Below are 14,668 nucleotides of genomic sequence, written 5' to 3'. Positions count from 1 at the left end.
AGACTTCCTCTCTACAAGAAGTAGCATGTTCCTTTTTTAAAACATCGAAACAATCCAAGAAAATGTGGGCCTGATAACAGCAGCAGCCTTGACATTTCTCCACATCTGTGACAGTCACATTTAAGTTTTAATGTCATGCTGTCATCGAGTTAACCTGCTTGCAAAAGGTTGGCATAAGTTGAGCAACGACCGCACGGATGATTAATTTTGTGCAGATATTTATTTTCTGAAGTGGCAGCTCTGTAGACATTGTTTTACCTTTGTATATTTTTTCAAGTTTTATATTGATGTAATTCCACCTTCTGCAGCAGGACAAATATTTTACTGGTTTTGTTTCCTACTTGTACTATGCTGTTTAATGTAATAATTATTAATTTAACATTAAGACTTTTTCCACCCCTTCAGTGTTGATGTTTAAACTTACCCATTTATAACTGATTTGAGTGATGTAATACTCTATAAATAATGAAAGATCACAACAGATCAACAACAGTGCTTCAATTTGTCACATGATTTTTCAGGAAGCCCTTCTAAAACCCCTTTTTTAGCTTTGCCAGTTTGCTACACAATAACAGCAAAATTATTTGGCTAAATAAATGATAGAATCTAGAGGTGTACAGTACACAGAAATCATGGTTGGGTATGTATTTGGGTTTAAAGGTACTGTTTGGTACGTTTCTGGTTCGTTTCAATCAAGAGAAACAAATTACAAGTGGCAGCTATACAACTGACTGGAGATTTGGTTGTATTTATTGTTTCTCAATAAAGGATAAGTGGGTATAGCCACTGACTGGATGGATGGACAGACGGACGGACAGAAGGATGAATGGATAGATGGATTTCACAACAATAAAACCAAATGAAAGTGATCAATGTTGTTGCTTGGAGATCTTTCTGTTTGAACTGTGCAGACATTTGAGAATAAAACAATTCCAAAGTGATTTGAAGTTGTTTTGATATTTAGACAATCCAGTGTAGGAGATGTACTTGAATACACCATAAAAGTGCAGCTATTGGGAGGTTCCCTCTGGTCAGAGGGACATCTCATGACAGTACCAGTGTGTTGTCACATCTTATCTGCTTTGCAATGTTTTGGACTGGTTGAATACTGCAGGGAGACAGATTAGAATGTCAGCTGGTTTTTCTCCAGTACCTGTGAAGTTTACGTTCAGTATGATGTTGTTTTAGGTGAGTAATTCAGTTAAGTGCATAGCAGCCTTGTTGCTGTTGAAAAACACTGACATAGAGTCTTAATATATACATTTTTAAATGAGAAGAAAGTAGAAAGAGAATAAATATGAATTAATTCATTTTAATGGGTTGTTATCACAATGGTGCAAGTTTGCCAACAGGCACTTGAGGCATATTTTGGACATTTCTAAATATATGCATCCATGCAGTGGTAATGACACACCCTTTTCTTCTCTTTGGATCTTTGCCCTCCAGCTTTTGTCTGATTTGCTCCTCAAACCCACTCAAAGTCAAGATTGACTCAGGATCTGATGGTTGTGAATAAACTGGTTAACGTAGATAAAGGCGAAGATGTCAGATAACTAGTAGCCCTGCAGGGATAGTTCCTGAAAGGACTGTTACTGGTGGTGAATTTCTGTCAATGTTTGCTTTCAAACTCACAAACAAATGCTTGTGCTAATGTGTTGCATTTTGTGACCAGCAGATAAATCGTAAAGATGCAAAACACACCACATTAAAATAAACTGCAAGGTTCCCAAACTTTTCCCCCAAAGTACTATAGTGCCTTGCAAGTGTATTCCCAATTGTTAAACTTATTTTCTTACATCCTTATCTAAGTATGAATAAGTTTAGATTAGTTTAGAAGTTCAGAACCAGAGACTTAAAAAAACTCAACAAGCTAATAAAGAAGGCTGGCTTTGTTCTGGAGACTCCTCTAGAACCTCTGGAGAAAACTATGCAAAGAAGGATGCCTCAGAAAATGAAAAACATTATTGAGAACCCTGAGCATCCTCTTCATGAGACCCGTACAACAACATTTAATTTTACTTTGGGATTAATAAAGTATTTTTGGACTGTATTTAATAGCAGTGAATAGTTATACGAGGCACTGTAGATTACCATCATCAAGTTGGACAATCTGGCAGCACAGGGGATTCCTGTTGGTCATGTTTTTGTCCTTTGAAAGGTTTATGTTATGTAAATTCATAAATTATTCATAATTGTCATTTGGGCATTTACTTTTATTTGCGAATAACATCTTAAGACTACAAACATTTGTGCAAAATCCGGTGGGCTTCTAGCCCCAACTTTGGGAACCACTCAACTGTAATATGAAGTGTTAGTTGTGCACTACACTCCAAAGCAATAACTCTAAATGATAGTTTGCACTCTAAATGCTATTTCCTTTACAATCAATTTATCCGGCATTATATTTTCTGGGAGGTCTTTTGTCTTCAGAATTTTTGTGTAACAATGCTTGCCAGCTCTACTTCAGACTCCTTTAACTCCACTTTCTCTGCAGGCATTACATTATGGTGCAGCTCTGTCATTGTTCTCGTTATAATGTTGACGCTACGCAGGACTTGGATTTGGCTCATGCATCAGCACCAGACTGATGTGGCACTACAGTAAAGAGATTAAAGAGGAGCACAGAATACAAAGGCACACACACACTCACACACGCATACACAGAGAGGGGGAGAAACCGTGTCAGCTGTGAGAGCTATGACGCACATTGGGCGTGGTTAATATTGTGCAGCAGATTTTGTCGTCTGTGTGAGCATTCCACTACATGCAATAAATTCCAGTTCTCTCTCCTACCGAGTTCAACCAGCAGCTGCTGGCTGAATTAGTCCGTGTCTCAGTCACAAATACACACACACATGCTCTCTATCACTCAATCAACTTGTTTCGATGTTTTAATATTTTTTTTTACTGATACTAAACTGCAGACAACTAACAACAAACACAGTAATTACCAATGAAGCCAATGTCTGTTTTTAGAAACGTCTTACAGCCATGCTAGTGGGTCCTGTCCTGCATGTTAAATACGGTACCATTATTCTGACATACTCAGTTGGTAGAGTTAGTGTTTGCAGTGGTAATACTTCTACTTCTAGAATAACAAAGCTGGGCTTCCTCTGAGTTTTTTTTGTTTTTTCACAGATTGCTGCTTTAGGACTGATTTTATGTGGGACGTTTTTTGCCTTCTGTGTCTTTGTGATGGATAAGTGACATATCCAGGGTATGTCCTGCTTCTCATATTTTTTATTTTTATGATATTCTTCAGTCCTGAAACAGGATAAAGCATGTATGAAAAATGGTCAAGTAGTAATACTTACATGGTTCATTTGAGGGGAGCACAATATATGGTTGGAATCAGTTTTATGGGCAAGGCGCATGCATAATTTATACAAAATGAAATCATAGATAAATTCAAGTGGATCTGGAGACTATATATATATATATATATATACTCAATTAAAATATTTCCAATGTTATTCAAATTATCACACATTTTAGCTGTCAAGGGCAAGAAGGTCATGTACAACATGTTTTAAGGAGGAAAATCTAAAAACCAAAGTATGGAGCAGAAAGGAGAGAGGATAATGGAAGAGAAGAGTAAGGGAGAAGATTAATCATGTTTTTAAATGGTAAATATTAAATAATTTTCTACTAGTTACAGAATGCCGTGGGTGGGGGGCCCATCTAAGATTATCTTGCCCCGGGCCCAGGCAAAACTATCAGCTGGTCTGCAATCAAGGATTAAGTATTGTAGTGATAAAAGTCAAGTCTCTGTCAAACAGAGAAAATAACTTTTAGCACAAGTTTCTTTTGGACATTCAGATTATTTTATTTTACAGTCAGAAACAAAATTGTCATTTAAATTTCATGGCATTCGGGCTTGGACCTTCATCTTCGGTTCACCTCATATATTTTCAGTAGGACTCAAGTCAGCTTTTAGCAGGTCAGCTGATAACATTCACTTTGGTCTTCTGAAAGCAGGCTTTCACCAGCAGCAACTTATGTTTTTGACTTACTGTCATGCTGGAAGACAAAGCAGTGACCCAGGCTTGGTTTTGCAGCTGACTACTCTAGGTCTTCTTTCTACATCTTCACATATCCTTCTTTCTTCGCGCGTCCTTCCAAGTTGACAAGATTTCAGTTCCAGAAGCACTGAAGCCGCCCTTTAGTTTCTCTGTAGGGATGCTGATCTTTGGGTTACCGGCCTCTCTTGTTTCTATAAACATAACAGCAATGCCTCTACGACCTACAAGCTCTAGTTTAATATTATCTGAGTAAAAGGAAACACTTCCTGTATCCAAAATCTTTCTTCAGGGTTTCCTAAGCATACTTCAGTGTAGCTTGAAGCTGTCTCTTTTGCTAGAAGGCATGTCTTCCTGCCCTGTAACCTTGCAGGTCATATTCTGCAGAGCTTTGGTCATGCCTTCTTTGAGACTATAATTTCTGACATCTAGCATAGTCATTCATTGGTGTCTTGGCAGGTCTTGAAGGTCTTTGGTGACATTTCTATCTAGTTTTCTTTTTTTGCCAGCGTTGTTGAAATGTTCTCTTTGAATTTCCTGATGACACTTCTCACTCTTGACACTTGGAAAAAGCTGCGATAACTCTGTATCCTTCCCTTGCTTTGTGAGCATCAGCAATTATTTTTTTCACATCTAAACTGATTTATTTTGTTTTTGGCTTGATGCTTTTTCAATTGAATGCTCAGACCTTTAGTGAGGTTCTCACGCTATTTATAAATTGGGAGGAAACCCACAGTTTTCACTTGATACCATAAGTGGCAAGTGATGAACCGGATGGTTCTCAACTGGAAAAGGGCGGCTTGTCCTCTTCAGGTTGGAGGGGAGTTCCTGCCTCAAGTGGAGGAGGTCAAGTATCTCGGGGTCTTGTTCACGAGTGAGGGAAAAATGGAGCGGGAGATCGACAGACGGCTTGGTGCGGCTGCCGCTGTAATGGGGACACTGTGCCGGTCCGTTGTGGTGAAGAGAGAGCTGAGCCGAAAAGCGAAGCTCTCGATTTACCGGTCCGTCTACGTTCCTACCCTCACCTATGGCCATGAACTTTGGGTCATGACCGAAAGAACGAGATCCCGGATACAAGCGGCTGAAATGAGCTTCCTCCGTAGGGTGGCCGGGCACTCCCTTAGAGATAGGGTGAGGAGCTCAGCCATCCGGGAGGGGCTCGGAGTAGAGCCCCTGCTCCTCCACATTGATAGGAGCCAACTGAGGTGGCTCGGGCATCTATACCGGATGCTTCCTTGGGAGGTGTTCCAGGCACGTCCCACCGGGAGGAGGCCCAGGACATGCTGGAGGGACTATGTCTCTCAGCTGGCTTGGGAAAGCCTTGGGCTCCCCCCGGAGGAGCTGGAGGAGGTGTCTGGGGAGAGGGACGTCTGGGTGTCTCTGCTGAGTCTGCTGCCCCCGCGACCCGGTCCTGGATAAGCAGAAGACGACGAGTACGAGTACGATCACAAGCCTTGAGTATTACAAAGTTAAACCACATCATTGCATGACATTGGTCTGTTCTATTGCTCAAAAAAGGTCAGTTCTTAAGAAGGTGAAATGTTTGACCATGATAGTTTTTGTGGACCAATTTTATTTTTGTGTGGAAAGTAAGATAATGATGGCATCCAAAATAAACCTAAGACGTTTGAAAAAAAAACTGTAAAAACACAGCACTGGGAATATACTTTTAAAATAATGAAATTGACCTAGACACAATACCTCAAAGATGGAATTACACATTGTTAGAAGAGGTCAGCAGACATTTAATGAAAATATGAAATCTTCTGAAAATAATGTACAACTACATAATTTGTGAGATTTGATCATTTTTAGAATGATTTATCTCCATTATTAATAAAAATGCTGACCTACCAAGACAAATAAACAGCAATGGTTAACTGGTTATGAAATAGAATAAGTGTGTGGGTATGAGATGGTTGGCGAAAGTAACATACAGTCTACAACAAAGGACAGATCATGGTTTCACAGATGTAGCAACAATTGTACTGCAGCTGCAATTTTAAGGAAGTAAACAAGTCAGACGGAGTTTAGATAAAGTGTAAGCTGTTACAGTATCTGTCTCAAGTAATGACATTTCAATCTAAATCTTGAGATAGGTTTAATGTAGAATCAATATTTAGTATAACATTTTAATACAAATAGTTTTTAATAAAATGTTCTGCTGTTCGATTAAAATCCTGAGTTTCAATTTCTCTAGAAAGGCCTTAATGTGTGTAAGAGAAAAAGCAGAGACACAGGGAAGACAGAGAGCCATCGGGCCTTGTTGCACCTCTTGGTGGTATTATGACACAGGAGTGTCAAAAGTTGTGTCTCGGTGGAAACTTTGAAGAGTAGAAGTCATATTGCAGCTGCGTCATTGAGCCTGACTCCTGGGCTTCTGTCTCCTGTTACAGCTGGCTTGTAATCACCACAGTTAACACTACTGTTTTTTCTATGTAATCGCAATCTCTGCTGCTGTCACTATGAAGAGTTTACTAGTTACCACGAAAAGGCATTTATGTGTGTTTTTGTCCAAACAGATCATGTTTGCATGGATAAACATCCTTTTTAGTATTGCATAAAGGGCTTACCTGCACACCTCAACAGTGTCAGCATCGCACTTTAATGAAGAACCTTTGGACTGATGGAATCTACATCTTCATCCTGGTATAAATTTCAACACCTGCAAAGTGCATCATGAAACTGATTGTTGTTTTGATTATACTAACCATATTCTATCCCCATAACACTAACATTATGACAAATCTGTGCTTAGCTATTACAGTTTGCTGTTAGACTCAATCCACAGACCAATCATAGATTGCAGATGTAATTACACCCAAAAAATTGATGTCTGTAAAATACTTCTGAACATGCCAAAATACATAGTTTTTAGAGTTCTGGCATTTGATTTATAACTGAAAACAGAAAAACACTAATGAAATGGGGTTCAGTTTTTAGGATGCAGTTTTTAGCATGTTCACTGAGTTGTAGGGTTTAAAGTTGAGCATAGCATTAATAACTGAAGCAGTCAGAGGAAAACTGAACTAAAAATGTACTACTTTCTGAATGAAAACATAAATAAGTAACCCTGTCTCAGTGTCTCTTTTGGGTCAGTTTTCCAGGGCCAATCCCAGAAAAAGAAGGAGGGTTTGAATCAGGATATTAAAAAAATTCATAAAAGAGAGTTCATTGTAAACATATTTAGTGTGTTTTAATGATGTTTGTCTCTCACAGGAGTCAAGTCCACTTATCAAATGTTGGTGTTCTGCTACTTTTGGATGCATTACTGCTTCAATACAACTGAATTTAATAATTTGGTCATTAGCATGAGCTTGTAGAAGTTGACCAGATGCTGAGGAGGTAATTCAGTAATTTGATAAGGTATGTCAGGCCAGGGAAACGTCTAAAACCTTTAGGGTATCCTAACCTCAATTTGCCCCTTTTCCATTGCAGGGACGTTCGGCCTTTACCTCCGATTTTGAAAGCCCTTTGTGTATTTTGACACAATTAGTTTTCCCTCTTTCCTTTTGCTTGTTTAGGACAATTCTGGAGAAGATGGTCCAACAGGTGTCTTCATGCAGCTAACGACCTCAAACAGGTGCTTCTAAATTGTCCATTTATTCAGGTTAACTTTAATATCACCTGTAATGTCAAATCGACTTACATGAACAAATGACACATTACATTAAAATAATACTAACATAAACTGTTAGAAATCACTTGTGTTTAACGTTCACTGTGATGACTGGCAGCAGGAGCTCAGTGCCGATAGTCCGGCAAGGCAAACCGGCAGTTACTATCGGATCGGAAAACTCCGAACACGTCGGAGCACGTTTGAAATTAAGCAATGTCTTGATAAATCAAGCAGATTTTTCACGTCTACACAGTTATATTCCCGCACTAAAAGCATTGTAAAAGTTAATTTCTGTCACAGAAAGTGTAATTTTTCAGTTTACTCACAGCTTTTGCCACTGTGGTCCGCCATGGCTGCCCCTGCTTGACCAAAACGCTTCGACCCGCACTGAATCATGGGAAAAGATGGACCGCGAAGGATACTCACAACCCATCTTTCAAATCGGGCAAAAGAAGGACACATTTGTCGGACGCATTTGACAGACCTTACGCGCCGCGCTGTGATGTAATCAGCCCACAAGTACGGACTTGGAAGGATCCAGCCCCTGAATTGGGACACACCCTCGGTCTGCACATGGATCCTCCTCCTTCCTGTTTATTGACCAATAGGAGAGGAGCTGGAGAGAAGAAGGCTGCCCTCCTCATTTGCATAATGAAGGAGAAATGCATACGTAAAGGAAAAAGAGAGACGAGGAAATGTAAAAAGAACAAAGGCATGTCAAAGGAAAAGGAAAATATTTATATTTCTGCTTTTATTTTTAATTTTGTCAGGATCGGTCCTCCATATAAACAACTTCGATAAGGCATAAATAAGCTTTTGGCTTCGACCAGAGTAACGTCCTCAGACTGTTGCCTCTCAGTGGTCAGTTCTATGTTTCTGACTTGCAGAGCTTGTTTATTCTGTGTCACCTTTCTTCGTCTAACAGTCTATCACTTCCTCCAGCGACAGCAGACACATGAAGTAATCAGGCCTCACTGACGTCAACTGCACCAGCTCCACACTGCAGCCAACAGTCCTCGGTCTGTTTACAAGTCGGCCTTTCATTTCTCTAAAGTGTCGGTTATACAAGATTGCAGAAAGCGCATGAGTGTGTGTGGGACACCGATCTTGTGTGAAAGCTTTTCCATGTAGGTCGTGTGTGTTTGCACAAGCTGGATGGAGAACAGAGACGTGGGTCAAGGATGAAGGGTACAGGCTGGCATTAGTGGAGACAACTGTGTTCCAGCCTGGGAGCCATAATGCTCTGATGAATTTGTAGAGGTAATTAACACTGAGAGCCCAGTCCTTTTGTTTGTCTTCTTATATTTCCTCCTTTTATTCCTTTCATTAGTGCTCTGTGTTACGTACTTAGATCCATTGAGGCTGATTATCTGAAAGATTTTAAGTCCTACAAAAGACTTTCATACCACAGAAGCTATCTCTCACCTACAAGCTGCTCAGTTTTTTCCAAAGTTATTCTGTGACCTCGAGTCAAATGACAGGAACAAGCTTTTTGTTCAAAGGAAGTGAACGCACATCCTGCTGACGATATGAGCTCATGTTCACTTTGCCATTTCACTGGGTAGGAAACAAATATGACAAATTAGTTTGCAAAACACTAGAGAAACACCTGTATGGAAAAACGTAGACCTCTAACAAAGGAGAAGCAAGCAAGTCAGCAAGGAAGTCGATTCACAATTTCTTCAGAAGTGACCTGTGAAAAAGCAGGGCAGCTCTCAGGAGGCGCTGAGCGGGAAAACCCTTTCACTCTGAGACCGTCTGGAAGCATTGACGTCAGAGATGATAAAAGAAAATAACTGATGGAAGCAAGGGGGCTCCCAAAATGGAAAAGCTCTCCAGTTGCTGCAACAATAAGCAACATCAGACACAAAGGCACGCAAACATTAAAAACAAATCCTTAAACACTTATCTGTGTGCACACATTTTAAAAAGATTGTATTCTGAAATAAGGATACAATGTAAGCATGTAGCTGTTAATAATCTAACAGAAATAAACTCTACAAGCTACAATGCTCTGAATAAGTTTTTGACCCCTTACATATTTTAGATTTTTTTGCTCTACCTACATGTTTCAGCTCATCAAGCAAATTCTGATATTAGACAAACATAACCTGAGTTAACACAAAATGCAATTTTCAAATGATGATTTCAACTACTAATTGAAAAAAAGCTACCCTGATCAACCTGGCCTCATGTGAAAACATGAGTGAATTGCCCCCCTAGTTAATTCATGAGTTAACTTTAATTAACCATATTTTACTTCAAATTCACAAACCAAATCCAGACCTGATTACTGCCTGTAAAATCACTTAAATAGAACCTGTTTGACGACATGAAGTAGGCTAAATGATCTCATAAAGCAGCAAATGATGCCCTGAGTCTAAAGAAATTCAAGAATAGATGAGAAACACCATCATCTGTTATTCTTGAAAGGATTACAAAATATAATAGAATATAAATATATTTTATTGTCCTTGATTTGGGTAATTCATGTGCACCAGTAGCAAGGTGAAAGGCAAATGGAAGCATGCAGAGACACACAAAGGTAAAACATAATAAAAAAAATAAATGACTAGAGTAAGTAAAAAAAAAATCTATATAGTCATTAAAAATAGCGTTCTCAGGTTCTAAGAAATGTACAACTAAGTAGGATTATTTAAAAAAATGTGCATTAAAAAACAACCAACCACAGACTCCACAAAAAAACAACACAAAGGCCCATCTCATATTTGAGAAAAATATCTTGTTAATTCCCAAGACCCTGGGGCAGATGAGACTGATGGGACGAAAACGTAACTTTTGTGGAGGGTGTATGTCCCGTTACATATGTTGTACAACTAACGAAGCATTTCAGACAAAGAAAATCATACTAAAAATCATGGTGGTGGTAGCATGATGGTCAGTGGCTGCTTTGCTGCTTCAGGACCAGGACGAGCCATAATTGATGGAACCATGAATTCTGCTCTCCACCAATAAATCCTGAAAGAGAATGTTCAGCCATTAATTTGTGAACTTAAAAAAGCAAATCCACTTCTAAATGGCTGAAACATGGAGGTTCTGGAGTGGCCTTGTCAAAGTATTTACTTAAACCTGCGAGGTTGTGCCTTAAATAGTTTTCATGCTTCAAAACCCTCCAGTGTGGCTAAAGAAAATGTTTTACCAAGAACAGTTGGACAAAATTAGTAAAAGAATCACTACCAGTTTTTGCAAATGCTTCGTCGGGTTGTTGCCTTCAAGGGGGGCACAATTTATTTTTATTTATCATATATTGGAAGTGGTCTGATGATCTGAAAAATGTACGTCAGAAAAAAAAAGCAAAAACTAAAGAAATTTGTAAGGGGGCATATATTTTTGAACAGCACTTTTCATGAGGCAACTCCTGTGTCTGAGTTGAAACAAAAATTATTGCAGTTACATAAGCATGTGGTGTGCAAGGACATTGATAGTGCCTGATAGAGAACGAGGACAAATTGTAAAAGCCACCAGAGCCTTTTGGGGAAAAACTGGTTCCACTGATGTCAGGGTAGACATATCCAGACACAAGCTCCAGATGATAGGAGAATCTCAGGAATGATCACCCAATGAGTTTTAGAGACAGTTAACATCTCCAGACTTCTCAACTATCAGCAGTTCAATGTGATAAACCATAAATTTGAGTAAGTGCTTAAAAAACAAGATTTAAACATCATTTTGCAATTGAATGATGTAATGAAGGATTCATAGCAAGACCTGGAGATAATCTGTTAATGGCTGTGTGATGTAAAGCCATTTCATTCTGCAGCTTGGTGACCCCTCAAATGAAGGTTTTCACTGCATTACCGGATAGGTCGGGATTGACTTAGAAAGCCGTTGTTAATTCTGTCCATTGTGTGTCATAAAGAATTGAAAATCTGCAGCGACCTGAGCTCTAGGTTTTGTAATGGAAAAGCCCGCCTGTCCCCCGTGAGAGACACCTACACACAGCCTGGAGAGCAGCGTCTGTCTGGACGAGCTGACAAGGCAACACAGTCTGACTCACAGTTGCTCTACGCTCCATCTCATGCACCACCTCTGCCTTTCACAGCACATCAGCATCAAACTCCTGTTAGAGGCGTGACTGGCTCTATGCACTTGTGTTTGTGTGGATCTGTGTGCCAGTGAACCTTTGCACTTGTGCCTCTGTGCCCTAGTAAATCTTCTGTTTTCTACCTTTATTATTGTGTGATATGAAATGCACAGCGTTGTAAATTGACCCACCCATAATTTCTTTTTAAATTGCAGATTGTAATCAGGTAGGTAGCTAATTTACCTTTTCCATTGTACCTGACATGAAGCAAAGAACAAATAAATTCTGTGTGATTTATAGAGCTGTGAAAAACTGCTTGCCACCTTGCAGATCTCTTCTGTTTTTGCTTTTTTGTCACTCTTAGATGTTTCAGATCATCAAACAAGTTTTAATATCAGACAGCGATAACCTGGGCAAACGCAAAACTCAGCTTTTAAATGACAATTTCACTTATTATAGGAAAAAGCTGTCTAAACTAACCTTACAATGTGAAAAGGTAAACCTAATGACCACCCTTGGCAGCAACTACTGTCATCAAGTGTTTGCAATAACTGACAATGACTTCGCTGTGGAGGGATTTTGGCCCATTGTTGTTCGCCGAATTGACTGAATTCAGCTGCATTGGAGTGTTAAACAGACTGTTTAGGGTCACACCATATCATCTCAATCAGATTTAGGTCTCAACTTTGACTAGGCTTCCCCATTTTGTTTTGCAGAGCTGTTCAGAGGTGAACTGCTGCAGTAACCAAGAGCACCAAAAGTCTTGGGGATCATCAAGATGTTTTTTGGCAAATGTGAGATGGGTCATTTTTAGTCTGCTGTAGTTTTGCCTTAAAACTCTCCCATGGAAATTTCACCAAGTCTCTGTCATATTGATGAAGGCAAGGGCAGCAGTTGGTTAGATATTGTTCTGCAATATTTTGTGACCTTCTGGACGAGTATTTGATTAACTCCTTTTGTACTTTCAGTAGCCTGGCCAGTCTTGGGAAGGTTGACTAATGTTTCACATTTTCTTCATTTGTGAAACATAGCTCTCACTGTGGTTAACTGAAAACTGCATTGTGTATTTACTTTGGTTACCTTTGGTGCATATTAAACTTTGTGTAATGATCCGAAACATTCACGTGTGACTAGACGCAAAAACAGAAGAAATCCATAAGAGTGTTTCTTTACAGGTACAAAATGAAGTTACAAATTGACAATGGGACAAACTCACCTGTAGCCAGTTTCTTCAATAGTTGACATAATTAAAGTTCCTGCAGCATTGGGTGACACTCTTGTTGTTTTCACAACAAGCATATAAATGCTGTGGAATGCTTGTCACAGATGCCATCAGACTAACCTTCAATTGGTGTGTGGGGAGTATGGTGGACAAATTAACCTCTCACCTCATGATCATTGAGCCAGTTTTTGTGAGGCCCTCTGCTATCCTGCTGAGGTTCAGGAGCAACTGTGGTGGAGTTATGTGGTTGTGTGGGGAATGTGGTTGGTCTGCAGGAAATGTTTTAGTGAGTTACAAGACAATCGCTCTGCTGCAAACACATTTAAAAACCTCATAACTCTTTTGTCAGAGAAATGAGTTTTCTACTATCAGTTTCCACTAGAAATTAATAAGAAATTATATTTGTTCAACCAACATAACTGAAGTTTAGCTGATTTAAGTACAATGGGTAGTTTCAAGCCGCTGCATTCCCCCTGAGGGGCCAGAGAGTGACGCACATTTCAAAATCAGAGCAAACAGCCACTCTGCCCTCCATTTGCTTTAACTTTTTTCTCATTCTCTCTTGCATGACTGCCTGTTTGTCCATATACATACCAGCCATCTCTGCCTCTATTAAAATGAACTTTCTTTAACTGTTTCCACACAGTACAGCTGGGATCCAGTTATAAAACTGTAAAGAAGATACTCGATGAGAGATAGCAGAAGCAGACCCTCCTTGGTTTCATCAGATGACACAGTTGTGATTTATATATTTTGACAGAGGAATGACGCAAAACAAGAAAGTTAAAACCAGGGCATGTGCTTTTTCCCTTCTCTGTGTCCTGCTTCACAGTCTGTAATAAAAACCCAGACTGTTCTTCATTGTGCAGTGTTCCCGAGGGTAGCTAGCTTTCCAAGTTCAGGGTCTTATCAGGATATGCTATGCTATGCTATGCTATGCTATGCTAAACTATGTTATGCTAAGCTAAGCTAAGCTACGCTATGCTATGCTATCCTATCCTATCCTATCCTATCCTATCCTATCCTATACTATACTATCCTATACTATACTATACTATCCTATACTATCCTATCCTATCCTATCCTATCGTATCATATCATATCATATCATATCATATCATATCATATCATATCATATCATACAGTTCGACATAATATTGTAAACTATGATAATAGAAGATGTATGATTTGTTATGATATGAAAGCATGCAATATAATATGATATTATATGCTGCATACTGCATATCTAATGATCCTGTATGCCATACAACACGATATAACATAACATGATACATTGCAGTACCTATTTTACAGTCATTGCAAAAAGAAAGTACATCCATTTCTAATGTTTTTCATTATTTTTATTCTTTTTGGGAGTTGGAAATTGGAATCTGCTTTTTTGTAAAGATAAGGGGATATTTTATATAAATTAGTAAAGGCTAGATAATAAATATTCTTCTGACTTATTTGTATTTTACAACTGCTAGCCATTACCATTACACTTTATCTTCTATTCTATTCTGTGACCTAATTTATTTATTTTTATTAATGGTGTGACTTGATAATCTAATTATATGGGCCACACTGTTGTTCATTTATATGAGTAAAAAGGTTGTCAAGCAGATTTGATCATGTTGGTGAACTTTTCTTACACCATTTTAAACTTTTGTTTGTCCAAACAAAACTGAGAAGACCTCAAACCCAAAGTGCATTGCTTAAAAATGCAAGCTAACGTTGGACAGAGTGTATTCTTCATCATTAAA

The sequence above is a fragment of the Girardinichthys multiradiatus genome, chromosome 7 (assembly GCF_021462225.1).
Source record: "Girardinichthys multiradiatus isolate DD_20200921_A chromosome 7, DD_fGirMul_XY1, whole genome shotgun sequence".
NCBI classification, from domain to species: Eukaryota; Metazoa; Chordata; class Actinopteri; order Cyprinodontiformes; family Goodeidae; genus Girardinichthys; species Girardinichthys multiradiatus.
Note: the sequence above shows the minus strand (reverse complement) of the source record.